At 47.9% G+C, this 13,175-nt stretch overlaps 1 protein-coding gene across 1 annotated transcript in view; it reads left to right on the forward strand.

The window, feature by feature from the left end:
• Nucleotides 1–7,481: 7,481 nt before the first annotated feature.
• The window catches only part of CCR6 (C-C motif chemokine receptor 6), a 28,193-nt gene continuing 22,499 nt past the window's right edge, over nt 7,482–13,175 (forward strand). Inside the window, exon 1 of the mRNA XM_025422743.2 lies at nt 7,482–7,719. The gene's annotated coding sequence lies outside the window, so the exon portion shown is untranslated. The remainder of the gene's footprint in view (nt 7,720–13,175) is intronic.

Below are 13,175 nucleotides of genomic sequence, written 5' to 3' on the forward strand. Positions count from 1 at the left end.
GACAAAAGCATTTGTGAACAAGAAAAACAGGCTGTATCCAGGTTGCTTAGAGAGTACATGGCTGGTGACTTCTAGTGGCAGCAGCTAGGACTAATCATGGACAAAAGTCATTTCTGTCTTTTCTGTATGTCCAAGGAAATGTCCTAGAGGCCAAAGGCCACGGTCCTGGAAGACATTCTGATTCTAGAGAATAAATGAAGAGACTGGGACTTGGGAACATCCTAGTTAATCCTGAAATCCTAATAAATGTTAACAAAAGGCTCATATTCTAGGACAAAACGGATACTTGGTAAGTACTGACTAAGTGAGAGAAAAATACTTGAGAAAAGTTTTGTTTGCAGGTTTCAACAGTGCTTGCAGGGAAACGATGTTCATGAGTTTACTCTCAAAGACATATTTTCATAAATGCTGATATGTTAGTAAATATCTGCAGAAGGTTGAAGAGCCTGGAAAGGAAACTAGTGTCGAAAACTCTACACACTATGATTCAGAAGGTGCTCTCTGGAGTTGTTCAGTGTACATCCTATGCAACTATGAGCGGCAGCCCAGCTTACAGTTACTCACATGAAAAGTTAACATTCAAGTGCCCAGGGTGGGGGCTGTGGCCGTGGACGCTTGGGGCAGGTATGGACACATGGTCCAGAATACAAGTGGATTAAGGAGGTTATTTGTGTGGGAGTGTGGACGGCAGCCCAGGGTGGGTTATCAGAACCAAAGCAAGGGCAGAGGGTAGCTACCCAGGATGGCAGCGGTGATTTAGACGGAGGGAAGGTTGGTCAAATAGGTAAATATCTTGAGGGTTATAGAAGCCATGTTTCTCATGGTCAAAGAAAGAAATTATAAATATGGAAAGGGAGAAGACTGGAATAAATCCTACGGTGCTAAGTTAAAACTGGAGCTGTTTCAACAAATGTGGGTAGATGCAGATACAAGTACAGACGTAAATGTGTATGTGTGTGTGTGTGCACTCGTGTGCATGTGTGTGTGTGTGTGTGTGTGTGTGTGCAGCTTTCCCAGCCAGAGTGCCTGGGAGCAGACACCTCTGTAGCAGAGAACACCCTAGAGCCCAGGGACTAGTTTCAGCAGATCGTTCTCCACAGAAGGGACCCGGGCTGATTCCAGGTTCCAGGGCTGGGACTGCAGAAGTGCACGGTGGGCTGCAGCAAAAAGTGCTCACACGGTGACCTGTTGTTAAGAAGACACGGTGGCCAGCTTGAAGGGGCTCCTACTGGTTGGATCTGCAGTGACTTTACACCAAAATAAATAATAATACTGATAAAATAATAGCAAGGTTTGCAATAACCCACTGAGAAAAATAGGAACCCATCAGCCTGTTTTGACAAAAATGAGTAGAGAAGAGAGGAAGCTTTCAGCAGCATGCCAGCCTCTTGGCGGGGTAGGGCTGGTGAAGCAGAGAATCACCGCTGGAAGCTCGTAGTAAGTGATGCAGGAAACACCAGCTGTGCTGGACCTGGCAGGTGGCAGTTGGATGAGGGTAGGGACACTTACAGCTTCACGGCTTCTCCTCTTAAAATATGTACTCATTCCAAAGTGAGAAAGAATGGCCTGACAGTGCTGGAATCTGCCAGATGTCCCCTGCATCTTGCCATCCCTACCGACAGGAGCCCGGGGAAAAATCCCTACCCCCCACCAACCACCCCCCATGTATCACCTGCTGGGACCCGGTGAGATGCGTCATCACAGCATCATTTCTGCAATGTTTCCACCAGAAAGGCCTATCCCGTATCAGTCAGAAGGCAACCCTGTACAAACCCAAATTAAGGAACGTCCTGTAATCTACAGTGTCAGGTGTCAAGGTCATGAGACCAGGGAAAGTCTGATTTCGAGAGAGCCCTTGAGAACTGAGCATACCACGTGAGCATACCCTGGACCTTTCTGCCCTGAATGGCTTTAGTGGGACAACCAGAGAAGCCAGGAGGCATCTGACAGCAGGACAGGGTTGGGTCTGCGCTGATCGAGGAGGTGTCGGTTCTCCTCTCTGTGTCATCAACCCATCCCTACCCTACTTCTCTGTTAAGATCTCCAAATGCACACAGGCCATACAAATGGTTTCTTTGACATTTTCTGCCCACTGACAGCTATAAAACATGAGGCTGGTAAGAAAAATGGAATCTTAGCAAACTAGAGAAACACGAAGGTGCATTTGGGAGAAATTATTTCATGGAGAGCCAGTCATGGGAGAAGTCTGTTCGGTGGTCGGACGGTGCAGACCATGGAGGCAGCATTTCATTTTCATCACAGTTGTCCTTGCAGCATCAGACATTTGGGGACCTGCTCTGTTTCACAATTAATGTTTTCATTTCTTCCCGAGATTTAACTTTCTGTACCATCGGACCCTGTGTTGGTTCCAAGGCACTATGACAAACAAGAGACAGCGCCGAAAAGCTGAACGCCCAGATGTGACACGTGTTTAGAGATTTAATCTTGGCAGGTATGGAGGTGATGCTGGCGAATAGGATGGCAATGCTCAGCTTGTTCAGGGTTTAACTCAGACTTTGCATCAGCCCTTTTCTCTTAGGAGATGTGGGAGGGCAAAAGGGCACATGAAAGGTTGAGTCTTTTTGTTCTAATCACTGGAACTTTCTTTTAGGTAATAATTATGTCAACTCAATATGCAACGATGGGTGCTGGGAGGCAACAGTTCTAAATAATGAGACCTTAATGCACATGAAGGGAAGCTGTTACCTTGAGGATCAGAAGAGCCTTCATTCTTCACTCTCATGCTGAATCTCCAAATCCCCGCACACAGCAGCACGCCCCTCTCCTTGCAACACAAGTGTTATTTATCACTAATAGGGTTGTTGAAAAAGAGTGGGACAATCGGGTAACTGGGTGACGGACACTGAGGGGGGCACTTGATAGGATGAGCGCTGGGTGTTATACTATATGTTGGTAAATTGAATTTAAATAAAAAAATGTAAAAAAAAATAAAAATAATGCCATCCTACGACATTGCTCGGTTTGGCTGTAGGAGGCAGAAATTGGGCCCATTTTATTCTTTCAGAATAAATGGATGTTGTGACCAGCACTGGTCTCCTCTAAGGAGACTTAAACACTAAGGAAGCTCACTGCCACGGGGCTCTGTGGCTCACTCTATCAGAGTCCCTATTTGGCATCCTTATAGTTATGTATTTCAACAAAGCAAAACAAAATGTTTAACTGGAAATATTATTGTATGTATTGAAAAAACCAAGTAGATATTAAAGCAATAAAAGCATACATTTCTCAGGACAATGTTTACGAGTTTGTAACAATCTTAGTCTGGGGTTTGCTAGAAGTGGGCCTTGGGTTTTGGGTGAGACTAGTTCTGCTTATTTCCATATGTTCAGATAACCCTATTATTCCAGGCAGTAAAAAGTCAAGTAAGCCATCCCAGTGGAGAAGAACTCAAAATCACCTTCCAACTTCTTGCCTATCTGTAGCGCATGGGGGTTCTCACTGTGATGCGGGCCGTGGCAGGACATGTCCAGAGCATGCTCAGAGCCTTGCTGTGGTCATGTCCCTGGGTTTCTAATGTTGCTTTTGGCCCCCAGCCACAGTAATTTTGGTTTCAGTGCTGAATTCTCGAGACCATTTCTTTGCTTCATCTCCATTGAGCACCTTTAATGTATGTCGAATGTATCTAGCAAGGTTTTCCCTAAGGTTTGAGGATTCTGGAGTGCTGGCTACATCACAGAAAAAGCCAGGGCAACCTAAAATCAGATACTGGAAGTGTCTGCTCCCAAATTCATGTTATTTTATCAGAATAATGTCTCCCAAAGCCCAGCCCAGGTAAGTCTCTGGGCCTATATTTGAGGTCTAAAAACGGCCATTAGCAAGCTTTCCATATCAATAAGGGCAGGCAACCCCAAGATTGCTAGTATAAGCAATCTATTTACTGCCCAAGAATGAATAAGCAATTTCAGATAGCTTTTGCTAAAGTAGCTTTTTTCCCCTTTCTGAAATATATATGCAGTATAAACAGTCTGATGGGTAATTATTATCATCAAGGATATCACTATATTGCACACAGGTTTGTTTGCTAAATATCAGAGTATTAGAATGTACTAGATGCATAAGAAAAGAAAGTTAGGGTGAAAAAAGGTGTTGCTTTTATAGATGACAGCAAAATTCAATAATCAGTGGCCCTGAGAACTGGCAGGGCCAAAATTAATAAAAGGTAAAACAATATTGAAATGTTTTTGGTGTTAGAGACCATCATAGATTTTTTTTGAAAGATTTATTTATTTATTAGAGAGAGAAAGAGAGAGCACGAGCAGGAGGGAGAGGGAGAGAGAATCTCAAGCAGACTCCGTGCTGAGCAAGGAGCCCGATGTCGGGGCTCGATCTCACACCCTGAGGTCGTGACCTGAGCCGAAACCAAGAGTCAAACACTCAACCAAATGCACCGCCCAAGTGCCCCCATCATAGATTTTTAAAAGGAGCCAAGAGTTTGGAATTACCATCTTTTTCAACTAGTCTGTCTTTGGGCCGTCACTAGGGTGTTCTGGGTGCAGTGGTTAGAAGGCAGTATAATAGTTTTATCGCACACACTCTCCACCAACTGGCACATTCTCTGTCTTACTCAGTTGGCTAAACCACAGCTCCACTTGAATTAAACTCTCCTCCCACATAACGGAATATGTAGAAAAAAGGTAGCAAACAATGGTGGTGGCTGGTGTCACTTCAAATGTATGACTGCAGGCTGGTGGTGCCTGGCAGCAGAGGATCTTCTATCCTTTCCCCTAAATGGCTGCCTCATCCCTTTTCCTCTCTTGTCAAAGCCCTGACATCTCTTTTTCCATCTTTGTTCTCAGGGGATGACGTGGTTTCCTATTCACTGAGAACAGAGGAACAGTCAGGAAGAAGCCTGCGCAAGCACGTCCGCACCCCCACCCCCACCTGCCCCCTGCCTTGTTGCCTGTGACTCCCAGGTGGGAAAGCTGCCCCCTCCCCGCCCCAGTCCAGCCCCTCCCTCCACTCTTGCCCAGCTGCCTTGGTCTACTCGATGATGGAGAGCAAGCACTTCTCCCTCCCTCTCTCTTGCAGAGTCAACATTTTCTTCTCTACTGGGCTATTCCCACCAATATGCAAACCCATCCTGTATTTCTTGGATCTTAACAAATATTTTTGACTCTGATACCATCTCCAGCTACTGCCTAGCTCTTTCCCTCATGCAAATTTCCTGAGATAAATGTATTCTCTCCTGTCTTTAACTCTCTTATAGTCAGTTTTTTTTTTCTCTACACCACTCAACAAAACCTGTGTCAGGGCTGCAATGATTTGCATGCTGCTAAATGGTCTAGTGGTCAATTTTTTCAGTTTTGCGTTGCTTGATCTGCCAGCATTGACATGGTTGATTCTTCTCTCCTTCTTGAAACACATTTGCACTTGTCTTCCAGATCTCAGGCCCTGGGGCTCTTCTCTTGACCATCTACACCCACTCCTTGGGTGACCTCATAAGCTCATGACTGCCCCCCCCCCAAAGTACACCTCCAGCCCAGTACTCTCTCTGAACTGCAGATTCAAATAAACACCTGTGTGCTAGATGTCACCCCTGGGATGGTCTACTTGTTACCTAACTTCTCAAGTCCCTAACCAACTTTCTGATAGTCTCCCTTGCCCCTATCCTGCATTTTCTTCAACACTTCCCACTGTACTGATGAACGCCATCTCTCCACCGTTCCCATCAAGCACCTTGGAGTTATCCTTTATGATTTCCTTTCTCTCAAGACACTATGTCCAGTCTGTCAGAAAATCCCGTTGGCTTTATCTCCAAAATAGACCCATCATATCTCACTGGGACAGTTGTCCTCATCCCTATGCCCCCCACCCTCCTACCCCGGTTGTCCCTCATTTATTTTTAACATGGCCACCAGAATAATCTCCTTACAATATAAGTGAGATCCTCTCACTCAGAATCTTCCACTAGCCTTCCATCTCACCCTGACAGGAAGGTAAAATTGTCACCATGAACCGCACAGCTCCATGACCTGTGTCCTATCACCTCTTTGCCTCTTTGACTCCGTTCCCAGTGCCCTCTCCTGGCTCACTGAAGCTACATGAGCTCTGAACATGTCAAGTAGGTGTCTGCCTCAGGGGACACGACCCTTGCTGTTCTTTCATCCTGAAATCCTCCTTCCCCTGGTAAACACATGGCTCACTTGCACCCTTCTCTCAGAGCTCCGTTCAAGTGTTGTCTCATCAGTGAATCTTTCCCTGTTTATTCTACTTATAATTTCTCAGCTGTATCTCTATCTGACCTCCCTCCTGGATGTGTCTCCAAGGCACTTATCACCCTCTATCATACTATATATCTTTTTATTGATTTTGTTTATTGTCCAGCTCTCATGATTGGAATGTGAATCCCATGAGGTCAAGGATTTTGTCTGTTTTATTCACTGCTACAACTCTTTTGCCTATAAACTAAGTGCCAAGCACACAGTAGGTGCTCAGTGAGGGTTTGCTGAAGGAACAAATAAATTGGGGTCTGGTGTAAGGAGGACTTAGAAGAGCCAGGTCTTACGTTTTGAATCCACTATTTCTTACTTATATGCTCTCATGCAAATCACTTAACATTTCTATATGCTGGTTTCTTTCCATCTGTGAAATATTTCTACTTATAAAATACTTTACCAAAATGACTTCCCAGGATTAAACAAAATGATAAATGTGAAAATACCTTCTGATGTGTATTACACAAATGTTAATTGATATTAACCGTACTATTTATGATCCCATGAAAAAGAAAGGAAATGGACAAACCAGAGATGTATGTTGTCACTTTTCCCAACAGTCTTGTGTTTTGTATCAAGGGCCAGTTTGAGACCTTTCTTGGGGCATTTGTAGCTTGGATATTGCTTATTTTAGAGAGGTGGAGAAGGTAACTCAGATTACCCTTCAAACAAGGGGCTATTCCCAAACTGAATTTTGACAGTTGCACTAGGGCTATGAAAACCCAGGTTTCTGCTGCTCCTAAATAAATAGGTCAGGTTATGATATAATAGCCACATGCTGTAGAAAAAAGGTTAGTGAAACAAATTGGGTGGGATTTCTCCTTTACAACTGGGTTATGCCTTCTTTCGGAGATGGTCACAGGCCCACAGTATTTGTGACATGCAGGTTCTCTAGTTATATTTTTACCATAAAAGCATTAGTCATATTTTTTTGGGTTTTTTATTCTTTTAAGAATAGGAATGTGGGTAGTTGGTCATAAAGTTCATTCAGTATTGTGTGGAGCTTTTCAGAGAAGCTTAGAATCATTCTAATTGATTTGGAATTTCCGAGAAGAATAAAAAAAATATTCCACAGACTAATAATTCTGAAACAAAAAGAATTTATATCTAAAATTGAAATTATCAAGTGACCTACTTGCATAAACTTGTCTTCCTTCCTCCACTTTATTTGTTACCCTTATACAATCTGAAGTATGTGCTGGAGGAATAAAACTTGTGGTGAGGCAGTTCACCACACCACTCAGCCTGTGGGCAAAGAATGAGAGAGCATTCACTTGAGAAGGTTGCTGAGCAATGAGCATAAGGACATCCAAAGTGCGGAGCCCTTGGAGTGGCACCGCATCTATCTACGCTCTCACACAGCAAGGAGCAGGCCAGGGCATTTACACGGCTGAAGGGAAATCCAAAGATTTAGGAAATCTGAAAATTAAAGGAAAAACTCAGTGGCTGCTCATTTGTGGAACAAAAAGCTATTTCTTTATTGGTAAGTTTTTTTGTTTTGGAATTTAGAAAGCATTGTACCTGTGTGATCTTAATAACGGTATCATGCCTTGAGGGTAAAAGAAATACTGCAAGTTCATATTATCAAGTCACTTTGTTCCATCAACAAAGTGATGGAACACTTATTTAGACAGCTCTGATCATGCCTTGGGGAGAGAGAAGAATGCTTTTATTGAGTCAGGTGCTGCATGCAGTTCTAGAGACTTCTCGTGTGTTATTTTAGGGGGTTCTGATGGCAGTCCTTGGAGGCGGGTGTGATTGAGGAGTTAGACAAAGTCATGCCATCAGTGTATGGCAGGGGAGGGATGTGAGTTCCAGTTTTGTCTGATTCCAGAGTTTGTGCTCTTTCCGTCTCACACAGATGAGAGGACCTTCATCTAAATATGACCTTCAGGCTTGTGACCTGACGCATGGTGGCTCGTATGTTGAAAGGCCTGTAGCATTTGCAAGGAACCTAGTAAAGCATAGTAAAAATAGCCACCTTTGAAAGAGCAATCATCTGTATAGAGCAGTCATCTATAACTGTAATGGAGGGATCCGGATTCTCTAAACCCAAGCCAAGCACCATCTGTCCACCTTACTGCACGTGCCATGGGATCAGCTGTGCTACAGGACAGTGTGCTGGTGCATCTACACATGGATGCGGTACAGAGGAGGGGGGGAGCTGAGTGAGGGAGGGGCTGATGTGGAAGTGCAGGGAAGGGTCAGGGGCAGGGCAGGAGCAAGTCCCATGTGGATGGAGAAGAGAGTCGGGTGCTGGCCAGCAAGGTGATGGTGGGCGAGCCTGGAGCCAGCTCCGGGGAGCTGAGCGTGTGAGGCTGTGTGTGAGCACGTATCCACAGTGCCGTACTCCTGGGTCTGGGTCAAGAGAACTCACCGTGCTGCAATTCATGGGAAGATGCTCTTGTGATAACATCATCTTCCAAGTGAAAGTGATAAATGGGTGGCAATGAGTTTCACTGCGCTGTGGGTTAATGAATCGAAGCCATTTAAAAAATACTGTTACCACATTTACGTGACAATATTGACACAGCTGTGACAGTACTGGAGATATTGGCTTTAGTCATGTGTTATGTTTGCTGTTATTAAATATCTTATACCTTATGAGCCTTCCCTCATATGGAGGTTTCTTATCTAATAATACAAACTCTCTAAGATGCACTGAGAAAGCAAATGAACCCCAAAAGAGACTGCGACCAAAATAAAGACCACAAAGCCTATACCCTGAGCCTTGTGAGTTTTGCTCCCAGGGGAGACCCTCAGGTGCACACTCAGAGGTACTGGCTCTGATTTTGGGTGCGATTCTAATAAGTGGGGCTGCTTGGTTCCTTAGCCCAGAGCTTATTGGAAGCCAAAGCCTCACCTGCTGTTGTCTGACGCTGAGTGCACTAGGTGGATGGACAGGCTGCCATTAAAAGTTGGGATGGAAGGATAGAGTTAGGAGGACTCAATATGCTGGACCTGAGGTCACTTAATGCAGATGAGCAAGGGGCCCCAAGTATGTGAGCCATGTCCACGCCCCATCTGGGACATCACCGGTGCAGAGGGGAAATGCTCGCATCTGTAGCTGGGACCACAGAGGGCATCAGAGGCAGGGCTGGACGATGGCGATTTCACCAGAAGGCCTGTTTGGGGATTTCATGGATTGGGTCTCAAACTTTAAAATATAAATCTGCACCCGATCACTCCTGGCTCTTAGCTGAAAATTGATGGAGAGTAGCTTTCCCCGGGCTGCCGAACTGCGGGGTGAAGCAGGCTCAGCCTCCAGGACCTCGTCCCGTGCTCAGGCCACTTGACCGCCGGACACAGGCTTCGAGTCTGGAAGGGACTCCACACCGGAGGGGACCAAGGGTTCCCGAAATGGATACAATCCTTTTTACCTCTCCAGCATTCTCTGTTTGGGAAGTAGAATGAGGAGATGGAAATATGAAGAGACAGAGAGAACCGCACGAAGAGAGAGCGAGGCTGTGAAAGAGGGTGGGCAGGAGAGGGGACATTCAGGGAAGAAATGCTGAGGTGACAAGCAGGGGCTGTGGCTGGGGAGGTGCAGCTGCCAGGGAGCTGGGTGATGGTTGCCCTGGGTGCCCTAGGGCCTCGTCCAGCAAAGGGTCCCCGTCACAGAGCAGGGCTCGCCCATGTGGGGTCTGGGGTGTCCTGCACAGAGGTGGGTGTGGCCCCTGGGTCCCCCCACCCCCCCGGCACCCCTCTCCTTCGACAGGCTTTGGGATTGTGAGCCCTCTAGGCTCCTGCCAGCCCCGACCGCGCCCCCCTCCTCCCTGCGCCCCACCATCTGAGACTCCAGGGGGGAGCGGACGGTGAGCGGATGGTGAGTTTCATGAACCTCGAACTCTGAGCATCTTTCGTGCTCAAGTGCAGTGCTGGGAATGCAGGATCCCAGGCCCCAGCCAGCCTGCCAGTCAGGATCCGCATTTTCACCCCTGGAGCTTCACAGGTGACAGTGCACAGGGAGTGGCAGGTGTCACGGGGTGGCTGCGGCTGCTGCCCACACCGTGAACACAAGGCAGAGATGAGCAAGGCCCTTGTCAGGCCCAAACCACTGAAGCAGCTGTCTGCTGTGCTCCCGGAGGGGCTGGGGTGTGAGTGTGTGTGTGTGGGGGGCGGTGTATTCATGTGAAGTATGTGTGCAGGGGTGTGTGGGGGCATGTGGGCAAGTGTCTGTACAGTGTCTGTGGGGGTGTATGTGTAGGTGGTGAGTGTGGTAAATGGGGGGTGTCTGTGCAGGATGTGTGTGTGTGGGGGGTGTATGTGTATGTGGTGTGTGTGGGGGGTATATGGGTGTGTCTGTGCTGGGTGTGTGTGTAGGGGGTGTCTGCAGGGTGTGTGCGTGGGTGGGTGTATGTGCAGGGTGTGTGTGTGGGGGGTGTATATATGTATGTGGTGTGTGTGTGGGGTATATGGGTGTGTCTGTGCAGGGTGTGTGTGTAGGGGGTGTCTGCAGGGTGTGTGTGTGTGTGGGTGTATGTGCAGGGTGTGTGTGTGTGGGGGGGTGTATATATGTATGTGGTGTGTGTGGGGGAGTATATGGGGGTGTCTGTGCAGGGTGTGTGTGTGGGGTATATGTGGTGCGTGTGTGGGGTATATGGGGGAGTGTCTGTATAGGGTGTGTGTGTAGGGGGTGTCTGTGCAGGGTCTGTGTGGGGGGTATATGGGGGTGTGTGTGCAGGGTGTGTGTGTGTGTAGGGGGTGTCTGTGTAGGGCGTGTGTGGGTGTGGGGGGTGCAGGGAGCCGCCTGTGACCGTCTGTCCTGATGTCATCCTTTGTCATTTCTGTAGCTCCTTTATCTGTCAGCCTGGTGCTGCCCTCAGAGCGAGAACGCAGGCAGTGAATCTGGGGCACCGGGGAGCACAATGACTCCGTGAGGTCCCCGGACCTGTGCTGGGCACCCGGCCCCTGTCACACGCCGTAAGCGCCACGAGGAGCTGAGGCAGTGACGTCTTCCCAGGGTCAGGGAAGGCACCTTGAGAGGTGATGGGGGGCTTATCGAGCACCAAGATCATTTGAGCGGACGTCCCAATTTGCTTTCCCACGTTTCTTTCTGGGGATGCAGAGATGTTTGGGAAGTCACTGTGCACAATTTTGTGCGTATAATTAAGTGCAAATATGGTAAAACCAGTCAGTCTTCTTCGGTCTTTTTGTCAGCTTGAGCTTTTTCAGATTCTGTGAACCCAGCTGAAATGAGTCACCACCCTCGGCCCCCAGTGCTTCTGGGCCCTGCGTGTCTTCCCCCGGGCTCACGGGGTGGCTCGCGGGGTGGCCGGGGGATCGGAGCCCGGCCTCCCAGGCCTCGCCGTCCTTCCAGGCCCGGGCCTGCTGGAGCAGGTGCTAGGAGGCCCTCTGTCATCCTCGCTCTGTATTTTGCTGAAACCAGCTGAGCCCTCCTGGAAGACTTTTGTGGTATTTTCAAGCCCGAGAGAGACCAGTGCTTAAAGAGTTGGAAGTTAGTTTTAGAGCTTCTTACAGCTATTGTAAGAATAGCTGGCTGATTGTCTCATTGGATCAAAAATCCAATGTTCTCTAGCTGCCCCGTGCTGAGCCGGGCGGGGGGGGGGGGGGGGTTGGCCAGCCATCCCGGCATTTCCTGCGACTCGAAGCCAGGCAGCCTGTTCTCCGTCCTGGACACCGACAAAGAAACTGCAATGACAGGAGCGCTCACTCAGCGAGGATGGGCAGGAAATAGCTAGAAGGCGTGATTTTTCTAGCAGTGGTATCTGTAGTAGTTGCTACAATAGGCATTTCCCTGTTCTTAGAAATTGTTTCATTTTTGTTAAATGTGTGGAAAGCACAAAGCGTCTGAAACAAAATGACATTTCTTCTATTTCTAACTCTTCCAGCAACCAGTATCCCCATTTCAGTGTCTTCCATCCCAGGCTGTGTTCCCATCACAGTTTTGTCATAGTTTCTCACTTTTACTTATGAAAACTCATAACTTTTCACACTGAACTCTAGATGTTGTGGTCGGAGTCTGAGCTTTAAACCCCATTTTTTTAGGTCACATTAATCTTGTGAGTTTAGCCCTCCTTTTCTTGGGCACAGGATGCAGGAGACTCTTTCTGCCCAATCTCCTGACTCCACTGCATGGGATGTCTGGGGACGTGCTCTGTGACCGGGCAGCCTGATGACCTCAGAACTGCTCCTGTTTCTCAACAGAACCATCTTCATATCTTTTGGCCCAAGTTCTCCATTGGTAACTCTGAGGACGAGGCCAGCCATGAGTCCTTGGGGCCGTGACTTCAATCACACTTGCAGTGACCACCCTTCCTGGTTTGCCTAGGACGGTGCTGGTCTCAGCACTGACATTTCCACTCCCTGGGAAACCAGGGTGGCCGGCCGCCCCGATCCCGGTAGCCCCACAGGGAGAGCCAGGAGGTCGAGGCTGGCGTGAAAGGCTGAGCCCCGTCCCTGTGGGCTCAGGGGTCCTCTGCTGGTTCACCCTGGCCTGGAGATCCTCTGCACTTGTGGGCTGTGCCTGACGGCTGAGCAGACAGTGACTTGAGTCAGAGCTTCGGGTGCTGGAGAGGGGAGCTGTGCCAGAGGCCTGTATCTGTACCCAGCGCTGCGGAACCCAGAACTGGGTCCCATGGGTCCCATGTGGGGGTTGGAGGTGCTTGTCTGCTCACCACTAGGGTGAATAATGAAAACTTTTAAAAAAGACTTATTTATTTGAGAGAGAGAGAGAGAGAGAGAGAGAAAGCACATGGGGAGAAGGGCAGAGGGAGAGGGAGAGGGAATCTTAAGCAGACTCTCTATTGAGCATGGAGCCCGATGCAGGGCTCTATCCCACCACCTTGAGATCATGACCTGAGCCCAAACCAAGAGTTGGATGCTCAACCAACTCTTGCTCTGAGTTCAATTATAACCTCTCTGTGCAGAACTATCCTTGCATCTGTGCTATAGCTCCTCATTTAGGACTCAACAACA

The sequence above is a fragment of the Canis lupus genome, chromosome 1, assembly GCF_003254725.2.
Source record: "Canis lupus dingo isolate Sandy chromosome 1, ASM325472v2, whole genome shotgun sequence".
Taxonomy (NCBI): Eukaryota; Metazoa; Chordata; class Mammalia; order Carnivora; family Canidae; genus Canis; species Canis lupus.